We start from the raw sequence: 13,677 nt of genomic DNA, 5'->3' as shown, positions 1-13,677 counted from the left end.
TTGTCACTGTTAAAGTTCCAATCCTCGTATATTGAGCTGTCCAATGGATCACAATGATAACTACGTGTATACATCATTACAATAACGTGTTATGATACCTGTGTTGAAATTACATGCGAATTAATGTGTAAGACGAAGATAGTAACACTCTCCAATTGTGTCTAACGACAGTTAACCACTTTACATCGTAAAAAATTTCAAAGACCTTCATTACTGCAAAAGATTTCTTGGGTATAATATTACTTAGCAGCCAGAACTCGTTTTAACAATTCTCTGCTAAAACCGACATTCCTTAAACCATTAGGCCCACAGTCACGTAGTTCAAAGTTTAGACTGCTAAATGCCTCTAAGCACTATGGGACTTAACTTCTAAGGTCATCAGTCCCCTATAACTTAGGACTACTTAAACCTAACTAATCTAAGGACATCACACACATCCACGCCCTAGGCAGGAATAGAACCTGCGACCATAGCGGTCGCGCGGTTCCCGACTGTAGCGCCTAGAACCGCTCGGCCGCCCCGGCCGGCTTTTGGCTGCTAGACAATCTAGAATTTCAACACTCAAACTTTAAATGGAGATGTTATATATATTTGCTGTGCTTAGGACCTCTTACCCTGGATCGAACAACAATAAAACTTAAAATCTGGACAGTGTAATAATGTGATTCATTAGAAACCCAAATATCGTAGGAAACAACAATGTAATTTGGCCTGTATAGTACAATCAGAAATGAAAGAGAAAGCCGCTTGGTAGAATTTTGCAAAGAGCACAACCTAATCATAGCTAACACTTGGTTTAAGAATAATGAAAGAAGGTTGTAAACATGGAAGAACCCTGGAGATCTAAAAGGTATCAGATACATTACATAATGGTAAGACAGAGATTTAGGAACCTGGTTTTAAATTGTAAGACATTTCCAGGGGCAGATGTGGACTCTGACCACAATCTATTGGTTATGACCTGTAGATTAAAACTAAAGAAACTGCAAAAAGGTGGGAATTTAAGGAGATGGGACCTGGATGAACGAAAAGAACCAAAGGTTGTAGAGAGTTTCAGGGAGAGCATAAGGGAACAATTGACAGGAATGGGGGAAAGAAATACAGTAGAAGAAGAATGGGTAGCTTTGAGGGATGAAGTAGTGAAGGCAGCAGAAGATCAAGTAGGTAAAAAGACGAGGGCTAGTAGAAATCCTTGGATAATAGAAGAAATATTGAATTTAATTGATGAAAGGAGAAAATATAAAAATGCAGTAAATGAAGCAGGCAATAAGGAATACAGACGTCTCAAAAATGAGATCGACAGGAAGTGCAAAATGGCTAAGCAGGGATGGCTAGAGGACAAATGTAAGGATGTAGAGGCTTATCTCACTAGGTGTAAGGTTGACACTGCCTACAGGAAAATTAAAGAGACCTTTGGACATAAGAGAACCACTTGTATGAACATCAAAGGCTCAGATGGAAACCCAGTTCTAAGCAAAGAAGGGAAAGCAGAAAGGTGGAAGGAAAGAGGGTCTATACAAGGCCGAGGTACTTGAGGAAAATATTATGGAAATGGAAGAGGATGTAGATGAAGATGAAATGGGAGATACGATACTGCGTGAAGAGTTTGACAGAGCACTGAAAGACCTGAGTCGAAACAAGGCCCCCGGAGTAGACAACAATCCACTGAAACTACTGACGGCCTTGGGAGAGCCAGTCCTGACAAACTCTACCATCTGGTGAGCAAGATGTATGAGACAGGCGAAATAACCTCAGACTTCAAGAAGAATATAATAATTCCAATCCCAAAGAAAGCAGGTGTCGACAGATGTGAAAATTACCGAACTATCAGTTTAATAAGTCACAGCTGCAAAATACTAACGCGAATTCTTTACAGACGAATGGAAAAACTGGTAGAAGCCGACCTCGGGGAAGATCAGTTTGGATTCCGAAGAAATGTTGAAAGACGTGAGGCAATACTGACCTTACGACTTATCTTAGAAGAAAGATTAAGGAAGGGCAAACCTACGTTTCTAGCATTTGTAGACTTAGAGAAAGCTTTTGACAATGTTGATTGGAATACTCTCTTTCAAATTCTGAAGGTAGCAGGGGTAAAATACAGGGAGCGAAAGGCTACTTACAATTTGTACAGAAACCAGATAACAGTCATAAGAGGCGAGGGACATGAAAGGGAAGCAGTGGTTGAGAAGGGAGTGAGATAGGGTTGTAGTCTCTCCCCGATGTTATTCAATCTGTATATTGAGAAAGCAGTGAAGGCAACAAAAGAAAAATTCGGAATAGGTACTAAAATCCATGGAGAAGAAATCAAAATGTTGAGGTTCGCCGATGACATTGTAATTCTGTCAGAGACAGCAAAGGACTTGGAAGAGCAGTTGAACGGAATGGATAGAGTCTTGAAAGGAGGATATAAGATGAACATCAACAAACGCAAAACGAGGATAATGCAATGTAGTCGAATTAAGTCGGGTGATGCTGAGGGAATTAGATTAGGAAGTGAAACACTTAAAGTAGTAAAGGAGTTTTGCTATTTGGGGAGCAAAATAACTGATGATGGTCGAAGTAGAGAGGATATAAAATGTAGACTGGCAATGGCAAGGAAAGCGTTTCTGAAGAAGAGAAATTTGTTAACATCGAGTATAGATTTAAGTGTCAGGAAGTCATTTCTGAAAGTATTTGTATGGAGTGTATCCATTTATGGAAGTGTAACATGGACGATAATTAGTTTGGACAAGAAGAGAATAGAAGCTTTCGCAATGTGGTGCTACAGAAGAATGCTGAAGATTAGATGGGTAGATCACATAACTAATGAGGAAGTATTGAACAGGATTGGGGAGAAGAGAAGTTTGTGGCACAACTTGACCAGAAGAAGGGATCGGTTGGTAGGACATGTTCTGAGGCATCAAGGGATCACCAATTTAGTATTGGAGGGCAGTGTGGAGGGTAAAAATCGTAGAGGAAGACCAAGAGATGACTACACTAAGCAGATTCAGAAGGGTGTAGGTTGCAGTAGGTACTGGGAGATGAAGAAGCTCGCACAAGATAGAGTAGCATGGAGAGCTGCATCAAATCAGTCTCAGGACTGAAGACCACAACAACAACACTTTCCAAATATGCGCAGATACACAGAACAGCTTTTAAAGACCTGTCTAATGTGCCAGAAGACTAAGCCAGTACATAAATGTTGTAATATTGAAGTACAGCCAATGGTACCAACACATCCGATGCATTTAGTCATCTTTCAGTACAGCTGGGCCAGTGCTGGCTGCAAGAGATGGTGTCAAATATTTACTATCTTTCTATGGTCTTTTCTCTAAATGTGATAAACTATACGCCTTGAAGTCAAAAAAATGGTTCAAATGGCTCTGAGCACTATGGGACTTAACATCTGAGGTCATCAATCTCCTAGAACTTAGAACTACTTAAACCTAACTAAGGACATCACACACATCCACGCCCGAGGCAGGATTCGAACCTGCGACCGCAGCAGTCCCGCGGTTCCGGACTGAAGCGCCTAGAACCGCTCGGCCACAGCGGACGGCCCTTGACGTCAGCTGCAGCATTCTGCTGTCATAAGAAGGATTCAGAAACAGGACATACCCACGGTTGGTAAAACTGTTGCTTTCCTCACAGTCACAGCATCGGAATTTGCATGAAGAAAATAGATAGATTTTCTGAAAGGCAATGACAAAAAGCATGTTTTGCTATTTCGCTTTCACCGGTCAAGTAACCCGTTGAATGTATTTTCAGGGAATTTCATCGATTTGTAAGAACACAATTATGAAATTTCACAACACACTTTCTGTGTCGAGCTTATAGAACTTTTCAAGCACACAGTACATAGCTTTCCAATTTACACTACACCCTACAAACGTACTGAATTACTGATCAACAACAAAGAAGCAAATGACTGGATAAATTCCTTGCCAAGTCTCAGACAGAGGAAACCACTTACAAGTGTAGGCAGCAGACGAACTAATCGCACTAACAGAAGATGCCAGATCTCGACAGCGGACACGCGATAAGAAGTTAGGACAAGTTCAAATATACTGTACATTCTCGGAGAAACAGTTTAGCTAAAATCACATCCGAAATCTTCTGCTCTGTAGGAACGCAATAGCAAATGGCAACTGCTCCACACCGGTTCATATAAAATATTATCGAACCTAATTGAGACCGTTACCTTTGGGCTTTTCCAATATCCTAGAAAGTTAAAGTTTTATACTCGCACCAGAGTCTGAAGGGATGTTTACACAGTTTGCCACCAAGTTTTCAAGCTGAGAATCATCGTAAGATATATCTGTTTACTACCAATAGATTATAAAATATTATGAGGGATTGAAGTTTGTATACATGTAACTGTATTCTATGAACTGTCGTTAAGGTTACTATACTGAGTATACTTGCTTGGAATACTAGCTGCATGAGAGATTAAAGGGTAATCCAATGTCTAAACATCCATTCTGTATTCTTATTGTTTTGTTTAACATGAAATGACTTGCACTTAATGTTCTGAGATAACAATCTCATTATCAATCTCGTTATCAAGAAAATAGCAGTGGCTAGAAGCAAGATTTATATATGAAACTGATTTGTGGTTTCCATGACACTAATGTATAACCAAAGTGGACACTTTTAACATACTACCGTGCTGAATGAAAAAGTAAGAGAGGCACGAACTGTACTGTCTTTAGTGGCTATAGCGACATTATGTTGAAGAGTAATATGAATTTAATTGTATACAGGGTGTAAATTTTAAGTTGACAAACCAGAATAACTTGAAAAATAAGCTTCGCACGAAAAAATGTGTAGAATCCAAAGTTGATTATTTTCGAGGGGGACATCTGCTGGTGCTAAAATTAGACCGCCACCCCAGCCCCTGAGGGTGGAGCGGGAGGCAATTTTAAAATTTCAAATCGGAACCCCCATTTTTTATTGCAGAATCAGTCTACAAAAAACTACATTTATTTTGTCTTAAACATTTGTTTTGATTCTGATGGCATGTAATTCAAGGAAACTCATGTTCTCATTTTTGCTTGGAAAATGGTTACAGATAAATAAAAAAATACTTATTGACTCCGTAAATTTTGATTCGCTAAAGCTAAAACTCTCCCTCTCTCCCCATAGGATGGGGTTTGAGATAGAGAAATTAGAGTTTTACAAATGTTCATCAACATATTATTTTTTCCGCACATCCGTATAAGTCTTGTTCGTGAACAATTGTAAAACTCTAATTCCTCTCTCTCAAACCCCACTCTATGGGGAGAGAGAGAGAGTTTTAATTTTAGCGAATCAAAATTTACGAAATAAATAAGTAATTTTTATTTATCTGAAACCATTTTTGACGCAAAAACGACAACATGGATTTTCTTGTATTACAGTGCCAACTACCAAGAGTCAAAACAAACGTTTAAGACAAACTGTACGTAGTTTTTTTGTAGAATCTGATTCTGCAATAAAAATGGGGGTTCCCATTTGAAGTTTTAAAGTTGCCTCCCGCCCCACCCCCAGGGGGCTGGGGTGGAGGGTTAATTTTAGCACCAGCAGATGTCCCTCTCGTAAATAATCAACTTTGGATTCTACACTTTTTTTGGTGAAGCTTAGTTTTTCAGTTATTCTGGTTTGTCAACTTAAAATTTACACCCTGTATGCTAGCTTATAAGTCTCCCTATGTAGCACAATGCCGACTAAACTGCTATACACCCATGAATACATACTAGTATGATATGAACTTTCACGGCGAGCACAGAAAAGCATTTATTTATGTAAACATTTTAGACTGAAGCTATATGTATTGTTCTTATGGTAATGCATGCAAGAAGCGTCGAAGCCTATTTAAAGTTTTATTTTGACGGCTTTATCTAGAATAAGAATATAGTAATGTCTAGTGGAATTAAGTTTTGCTGAAGTTAATTGTATCTACACTCTCCAGTGATATTTCATGTTTGAGGTTTTCCTTACTTTGAATCGGCTCAGGTGAGACTTATTTTCTTACTCTGCGGTGTACAGATGCTTTCTACGTGATATACAGCATGCCTTACGTCAGAATCTGAAATAGTGTAGTGCCGGTATCGTAATGAGTATTCAACAACCAAATCGGCCTAAGTGCTATTTACTCACCTTTAGCTGATGTAGTGAGATACCCATTAAACACTTTTGTAAAGGACAAGGACAGACTAATAAATGCAAAAGAAAACTGTCAAATTTTCTAAGTAGGATACCGAATAAGCAAATCTATTTCTTTCCGAGACCCGAAAAGATAAAAATCTCAACTGTTATTGTGCCGTGTAAAAAACTATGATAAGCTGCTTAGTAAAAGTACTGTGTGTGAACCAGAGTGAAAACTATGGGAAACCATTTTGCAAGTGTGTGTCTGTCATGATGTGTTCGTGGAAGTAAAGATATGAATCTAGACAGGGTCGAGTGTTTGGTGTAAGCTGCGACCTGTGAACGAACTATTCCACCGTCAATCAAAGAAAGAACAAACGTTTTGCTTACCTGAACTATATCCGGTGAGCAGTTGACTACTTGTGATCTCTAGTGTGAGTTACTGCGTGCCAACGGACTCATCGTAGCACGATCATCTCGCATTTCTGTCATGGAAACACGTTACGCACTCCACTGATAGAGTCAAGTCACTGTTTTGCCCGGTGGCAGTCCTAACTACGCACCACAGACTTGATTGTCGAGCTGGCTGCAGCACAGGCTGCGCCATTGCAGAATTTAAAACAATGTGAAGTGCCAATGAAGCTAAGGAGAATGAGTAACATGGACGCAAATATATAGTGCGTGTTACGTACATTTATTGTGAATTGAGATGATAGAGACTGCGTTGTGTTGTCCAACAATCGTAGAGCTTGCGTGGTTATGCCCCAACGTAAATTAGTAAGCAAAATAAGGCAAATAAAATTTAAGAAAGGTCATGTCCCCTAGCATAAAACTTAATGGATCTCAAAAATAAATACAAAAAATATTTTAACTGCGTACCCCTGAATTTGAAGCGAGAACGACAATCCCGTATTTCTATGACATGTTCTACGTCAAGGCACATTGTATAATGTGATACAGAATCAGTGAAAAATCTAAAACTGCTCTCTCTTATTCCTTATGTAAACCATTATTTTATTAACAATGAAATGACTATGTGTTGAGAATCCCACACTAAAACGAAAGATACAACACAGCTCTAAAGTAAGCAAGACACAATACCCATCTAAATAAAAGGAAAACTACCATTTGTTACCTGTAACATTAAATACATGTAAAATAAAATTCTGTACAATGTCTTGTAAAGCAGATTATTTAAGCGTTAGTGTAAGCATGTGTTAGTGGGATTCCTCAGAAGGAATGACGCATCATTGTAAAACTTAAGCGTACTCTGTGAAACAAATGACACTAATTTCTTTAGCGATGGATCTCGTATCCATCACACTCGCGCTTCTCGTGCCTTGTGGTAGGCGCACGCTATAGTTAGTATATATACATGGTGATTCACGAAGATATGGAAATATTTTAATATGTTATTCTACAAGTAAAACTAAAGAAAAAATGTTCATATAAATATAGGTCCGCGAATGTTTAGTTACGGAGTTACGGCTAATAAAAGATTTTACCTGAAATTTAGGAACTTCACTAATATGAAGGCATCGCAAAACTCCATTTCTTTTATTGTTACTGGTCTGGAGAATCTAATAAAACATGTCCAGACGTGTATCTGCAGTAGTTTTCCAGAGCATTCAGAGAAGCAAAGAAGTAATTTCGTAAAACTTTTAATTTATTAACTACTTGGCCCAATTTGTTTTTTAAATTTCAGACCACTGCACAAAGTTATCAACAGAAGTTGTAGAGAATTTAATTTTGGAAAAAATGATGGTAATAAACACCATATCGTCGTATTCCTCTGTCGTACATTTGAAAGGCATCCCTATTTCATAAATAATCTACAAAGCACAACACTTACTATATGGTTTCGATTAAATACACTGTTGTCATTATGTTTTTTTCTCTGAACAATACAGAAAACTAACTAGTTTCAAGATTAAGAAACGACTGAAAGAACTCACTAACGGTTGCCAACAATGGCATAAACGTTTCTGTATTCTTAATGGAAAGGAAAAAAAATTACTTGTATAATAATCTTAGCTTCTCTGGATGATGGATGATCTGGAAAATTACTGCAGATACACGTCTGGGACATATTTTATTAGATTCACCAGACTAATAAAAATAAAAGAAACGGAAATGGTGCTCTAATTTAACCTCGTACAGTTTTGCAATGACTGCCTATTAGCTAAGTTGCTAAATTTCAGGCCAAATCATTTATTAGCCGTAAATCCGTACCTAAAAATATGCGGACCTATATGAACTTTTTTTAGTTTTACTTGTAAAATAACATATTAATGTATTTGCATATCTTCGTGAATCACCCTGCATATTAAAAACTCTAATTTACGAAAATGTTTGTAACTATCGTGTCCTAATCCATTTCTTACCTGTTTAAACTCTAGCATGAGACGAGACATCGTGGAAGTCTTGATATAGGGCTGCAATTGATCGGTAGCCATGTAGCCATCAAACGCAGATTCCCGTTATCAGTCACACAACCTCTCTTCACTATAGTCTCATGATTTTATGCATGCCATCGTTGAAGATTCAAACCTTTATTACTGATAAACTGTCTAGCATTACCCTATTATATCGAACGTTCTTTCATCGATTGTGTAGCAAACGTTTTTGGGACTGATTGTGCTTTTAACAAGTTCTGTTGAAGATATCCGGGTCGCAATATCCATCATTATTCCAAACGGATTTGTAACTTATGAGCAAAATACGTGACTGACGGGACAGCTTTCGTATAGAAGGACATCCTGTCAGCCACTCGTTGTTGCACAGTTGCGTATTAAAGCGCCATGTGCAAGATTTCACCTTCGTTGTATGCATACTACAGATGCAGGGCTACCCTGTTGTATCATGTTCCTCTTCCCTCCGCAACCGCGGACGGCGAAGTTGTGGAGCAGAATCCCACTGACTGCGCAACACACTGGCGTTGCCCAGCTTGGGTTTCCATGCCTTCTCCGCTTCCCATTACGATACACACCGAGCTGACTTGCTTCCTTTCTGCCGAGGCTATAATACCCACGTGACGTCTATCTTAAATTGTGAAAACTGTTTATGGCGTTGAGGTAACGTAGAACTATGTAACACGTATATCATTAGTCAGATATCTCAAACACGAATACATTTTCTGTAGCACCAAAAAAGAAAATATAACTTTTACTCCTTGTAATCTCACTCCATGGCCTGCAGTGGAGCCACTGTGGGACTTTTTCACCGGGGTAGCGGTAGAGACGCTTCCTGGAAGTCCAACGGCAGATTGTACAGACCACTCAAATCTCTCCAGTAGCATCGGACGTCACTTGAAACGCAATGAACAGTTAGAGTGAAGTTGTCCAGTTTACTGACAGCCCTAAAACAAAAACATTTCGTAAATTCGTATTTGCTAGCCCAAGTAAGGGACGCTTTCAGACTTCAATGCTTTCGTTAGTATCACCGTTGTTTCCAGAATGTGGTGGGTAAGCAACGCTTGCTTTGCATCCACTGAATACATGCCACTCCAGCTCTAGCTTTTTTATTTTCCTTATTTGCTTACTCCTGAACACCTTTGCTAACATAGCCTATGGTCACTAGTCTGCATCTACATCTACATGGATACTCTGCAAATCACATTTAAGTGCCTGGCAGAGGGTTCATCGAACCGCCTTCACAATTCTGTTATTCCAATCTCGTATAGCGCACGGAAAGAATGAACACCTATATCTTTCCGTACGAGCTCTGATTTCCCTTGTTTTATCGTGATGATCGTTCCTCCCTATGTAGGTCGGTGTCAACAAAATATTTTCGCATTCGGAGGAGAATGCTGATGACTGGTATTTCGTGAAAAGATCCCGTCACAACAAAAACGCCTTTCTTTTAATGATTTCCAGCCCAAATATTGTATCATTTCTGTGACACTCTCTCCCATATTTCTCGATAATACAAAACGCGGTGCCTTCCTTTGAACCTTTTCAATGTACTGCATCAGTCCTATGTGGTAAGGATCCCACACCGCGCAGCAGAATTCTAAAAGAGGACGGACAAGCGTAGTGTAGGCATTCTCCTTGCTACGTCTGTTACATTTTCTAAGTGCCCTGCCAACAAAACGCAGTCTTTGGTTTGCCTTCCCCACGACATTTTCTATGTGTTCCTTCCAATTTCAGTTGTTCGTAACTGTAATACCTACGTATTTAGTTGAATTTACTGCTTTAAGATTAGACTGATTTATCGTGTAACCGAAGTTTAACGAGTTCCTTTTAGCACTCATGTGGATGACCTCACACTTCTCGTTATTTAGGGTCAACTGCCACTTTTCACACCATTCCGTTATTTCTTCCACATCGTTTTGCAGTTTGTTTTGATGTTCTGATGACTTTATTAGTCTGCTTTACAATATCCTATTAGCTCCTGGTGGGCTCTCATAATAAATGGCTGCATTTATTACCAAGGCTGACGTTATTCTTTATTTAATTTGACTGAAGTTACGTAATTCATAGTTAAACCTTTTCTTGACAACAATAAAATTTTGCAAAGTTTTACGTTGACGGTTTTTAGGATGGATTATAATCAGTAATGCAATATTGCTGGCAAAATTAATTGTATTCTGAAAACGATTCTTTAACTATTTACTGTTGATGATGAAAATATTTTAAAAACTTTCAAATGATACTTACTTTTTACAATAATCTTACAACTAGCACTGCGCAAACATGCCTTCAGTAGTCTTTGAGTTTCTCAAAAAAAAAAAAAAAAAAAAAAAATTCAATAATATTAGTTTCTCTTATGATGTCTCTGTACATCCGTTTATAATCTCTTGTAAATCATAGTTGGTGGCTGGCAGGCACAATGCTCCTCTCAACCTCTCGCTTCAGACCTGCTACCGACTCGCTTCACATCTCGCTTACTACTGACTTCCTACGAACGCGAAAGTGCGGTCTCTCCCGCCAACAATGCTTTCTGGTGGAGACAATCCCTGCTACCATTACAAAATGTATCAATACGCGGTCTTTCCCGCTCTTTTCTAAAATGTATCCATACGCGGCCTCTCCCGCCCTTTTTAAAATTATATCAATTTGCGGCCTCTCCCGCCAACAATACTTTGGCGCAGACATTCCCTGCTACCACAGTTATTTCGAACATGACAAATAGTAATTATTACTACTTAATGCTATTAATAAAATATAAACGTCTTACATAAATTGTGGTTTGACAATAGACAATAGAAATATACACATCTTACATACGTTTCTTTCAATATTGGTGTGACCTGTGCCACTTTCGAGTGTTTGGGTACGGATCTTTCGCCGAGCGAACGGTTGTATATGATTGTCCAGTATGGAGCTAAGGAACGAGATGAAAGTAGTCTCTGCTCAGTCTAGGTGGACAATCTGAACGACTTTCTTTCGCGTGCAGGGACTAGGCTAATAAGACTAATAAGACTAATAAGACTTAAGTGTGGCCAGGGCTGCCATGGCGTGTCGGCCTTCGAATAGTATAAAGGAATTTTGTTCCTGGGCTAGTGTCAGCTGATACTTGAAACTGTATGTGCAAACTTGCAATGAGATTTCCTGCATTCGCTTGTTATAAACTACGTGCTACGAAGTAATGAACTGATAGTGGAGCTTAGCGTTATTACTTCTGTGTAAAGAATCACATCTGTAATGAGCCATTAGGATTAACAGGATGCACCCTGTTCTGTACTGTGTGGCATTCAGTCTTGGTTCATGTACAGCATTCGGTTTATCTATAGAGCACATCCAAAACATAAGCGAACTATATACATCTTTTGCTAATTCATTTAACTATTCTTAATATTTTAGTATGTTTATTGATTATTTTGAGGACAAATTCTGTATTATGTATAGAATGCCACGTGATTCCTTTGTTCCTACATATAGCACGAGCAGCGCTTTTAGTCGAAATAATCATTAGTTTTAACAAGATCTCTCTAAATGTATTTACATTGCTTGTCACTATTAAATTGATAGCTTTTAATATGCCATATCCTCATGGGCTGTACAAATCAAAACTTGAAACGTCCCCTTTCAAAAATTAAAAATGATAGTGCTAGTACACTTCTACGTTACTTGATTTTCAAACTGCTGAGCAAAAGTCAACGTTTTCAAACAGTTTTCTCTTTACATATTCTGATCATCATTAAACTCACACACAATATTTTTTAGCGCAACGCAACCTCACTTTCAATAACCCCTACAAAAGAATGGTCCTGACTAACAATAACCTATACCTTTCATGAATCACTTACGTCACAAAAATCTTCGTTACTCGAACTATTGCAATACAGCGAGCGCCAATACTGCCAGCTAAATAAAAGATTCTAACTACGGATAGGCATAGTTAGCAAATGAAAGATTTTGAACAAATACTGTATCTACCTTAATAATGTTCAGATGCCATATATGTATATCAATTCATGACATCCATCTTTACAAATTTCCTTGTCCTCGCGGACACACGTGCAAATCGTCCGCTTATAGTAACCTCTCAAAACTCTGGCATCTCTCTCCCCACATCCACCACTGTTGGCGGTTCACCTCCAATCCAACTGCACAACGCTACACGCTGCTCACATCCAACTGCCCAACACTACACAAGCGAATATGCCAACAATGAGTCCAACCAGCCACAGACTGCAGACAGCGCAGTCAGCGTTACCAACATAAAAACCTAAACAGCCTACTTACAAATTGTAGTAGAGATTCTGCCATCGTTTGAATTCACCAAACGTATTTGTTCACTAAGAGCTGCTCGCAAAGTCGGTACTCATTTGTTCAGAAATAAGATTAGGCTAATACGTAACGTCCTTTTATGAATCTTTGAGATCTTTGAAGATAAGTTTGTGCTGTGGCGTACCTACCGTGGAGTGCCATCTGCCGAAAATCTGCCTGCTGCACAATTCAAACGCGTGCCGCTCCACTCGAACCGCGGCAGAGCCAACAAGTCAATGACGAGTCACTAGCCCGCCAGAGTGCGACGCCAGCGGCCGCGACAAAATCTCGATAGTCGTGTGCAACTAGCGTCGGCGTACGCCGATCAAGACTATGTTCTGCTTCAGTGATGCAGCCAGGCAGCCATTCACAAAGATGTAGTACCCCACACGTCGAGAATTAAGCTCGCGCTGGGGCAGCAGAAGAAAGTGACAGCTCCAGCCTGAACCCGATGAACTTCACAATAGCAGCTCAGTCCTCCGTCCTCAGACGCTCTCCAATCAAGAGATCGTGCCCCTCAGAGACCGACCTATACCAGCTCGGCGCGTCTGGACTTCGTCATCGTTTCGCTGATTGTAAGTAGGAATATTAACTTTTTCATTATTCGTGCTCAGCACAGACTTAACATTCATGAGGAATGTGCTCCATAGTAGCTTGTCGGACCTTAAACTTTTGTTCTACCAGTTACATCGTCCAGCAAGGGACCTGATTATTTGTTTCCCAGTTATCGATGTTTTGAAAGACTGAAGTTTTCAAGAATAGTTCTTCTTTCCACAGTAAATTTTCTGGAGTATTTCATTTCTATGGTGTTAACTGATTAGTTTCGGAAGACACTTCAAGAAGCAGTTGACTTTTTTTT

Source organism: Schistocerca gregaria, chromosome 6 (genome assembly GCF_023897955.1).
Source record: "Schistocerca gregaria isolate iqSchGreg1 chromosome 6, iqSchGreg1.2, whole genome shotgun sequence".
Classification (NCBI taxonomy): Eukaryota; Metazoa; Arthropoda; class Insecta; order Orthoptera; family Acrididae; genus Schistocerca; species Schistocerca gregaria.
The sequence above is the reverse complement of the archived record's forward strand: the minus strand, read 5'-3'. Positions refer to the sequence as shown.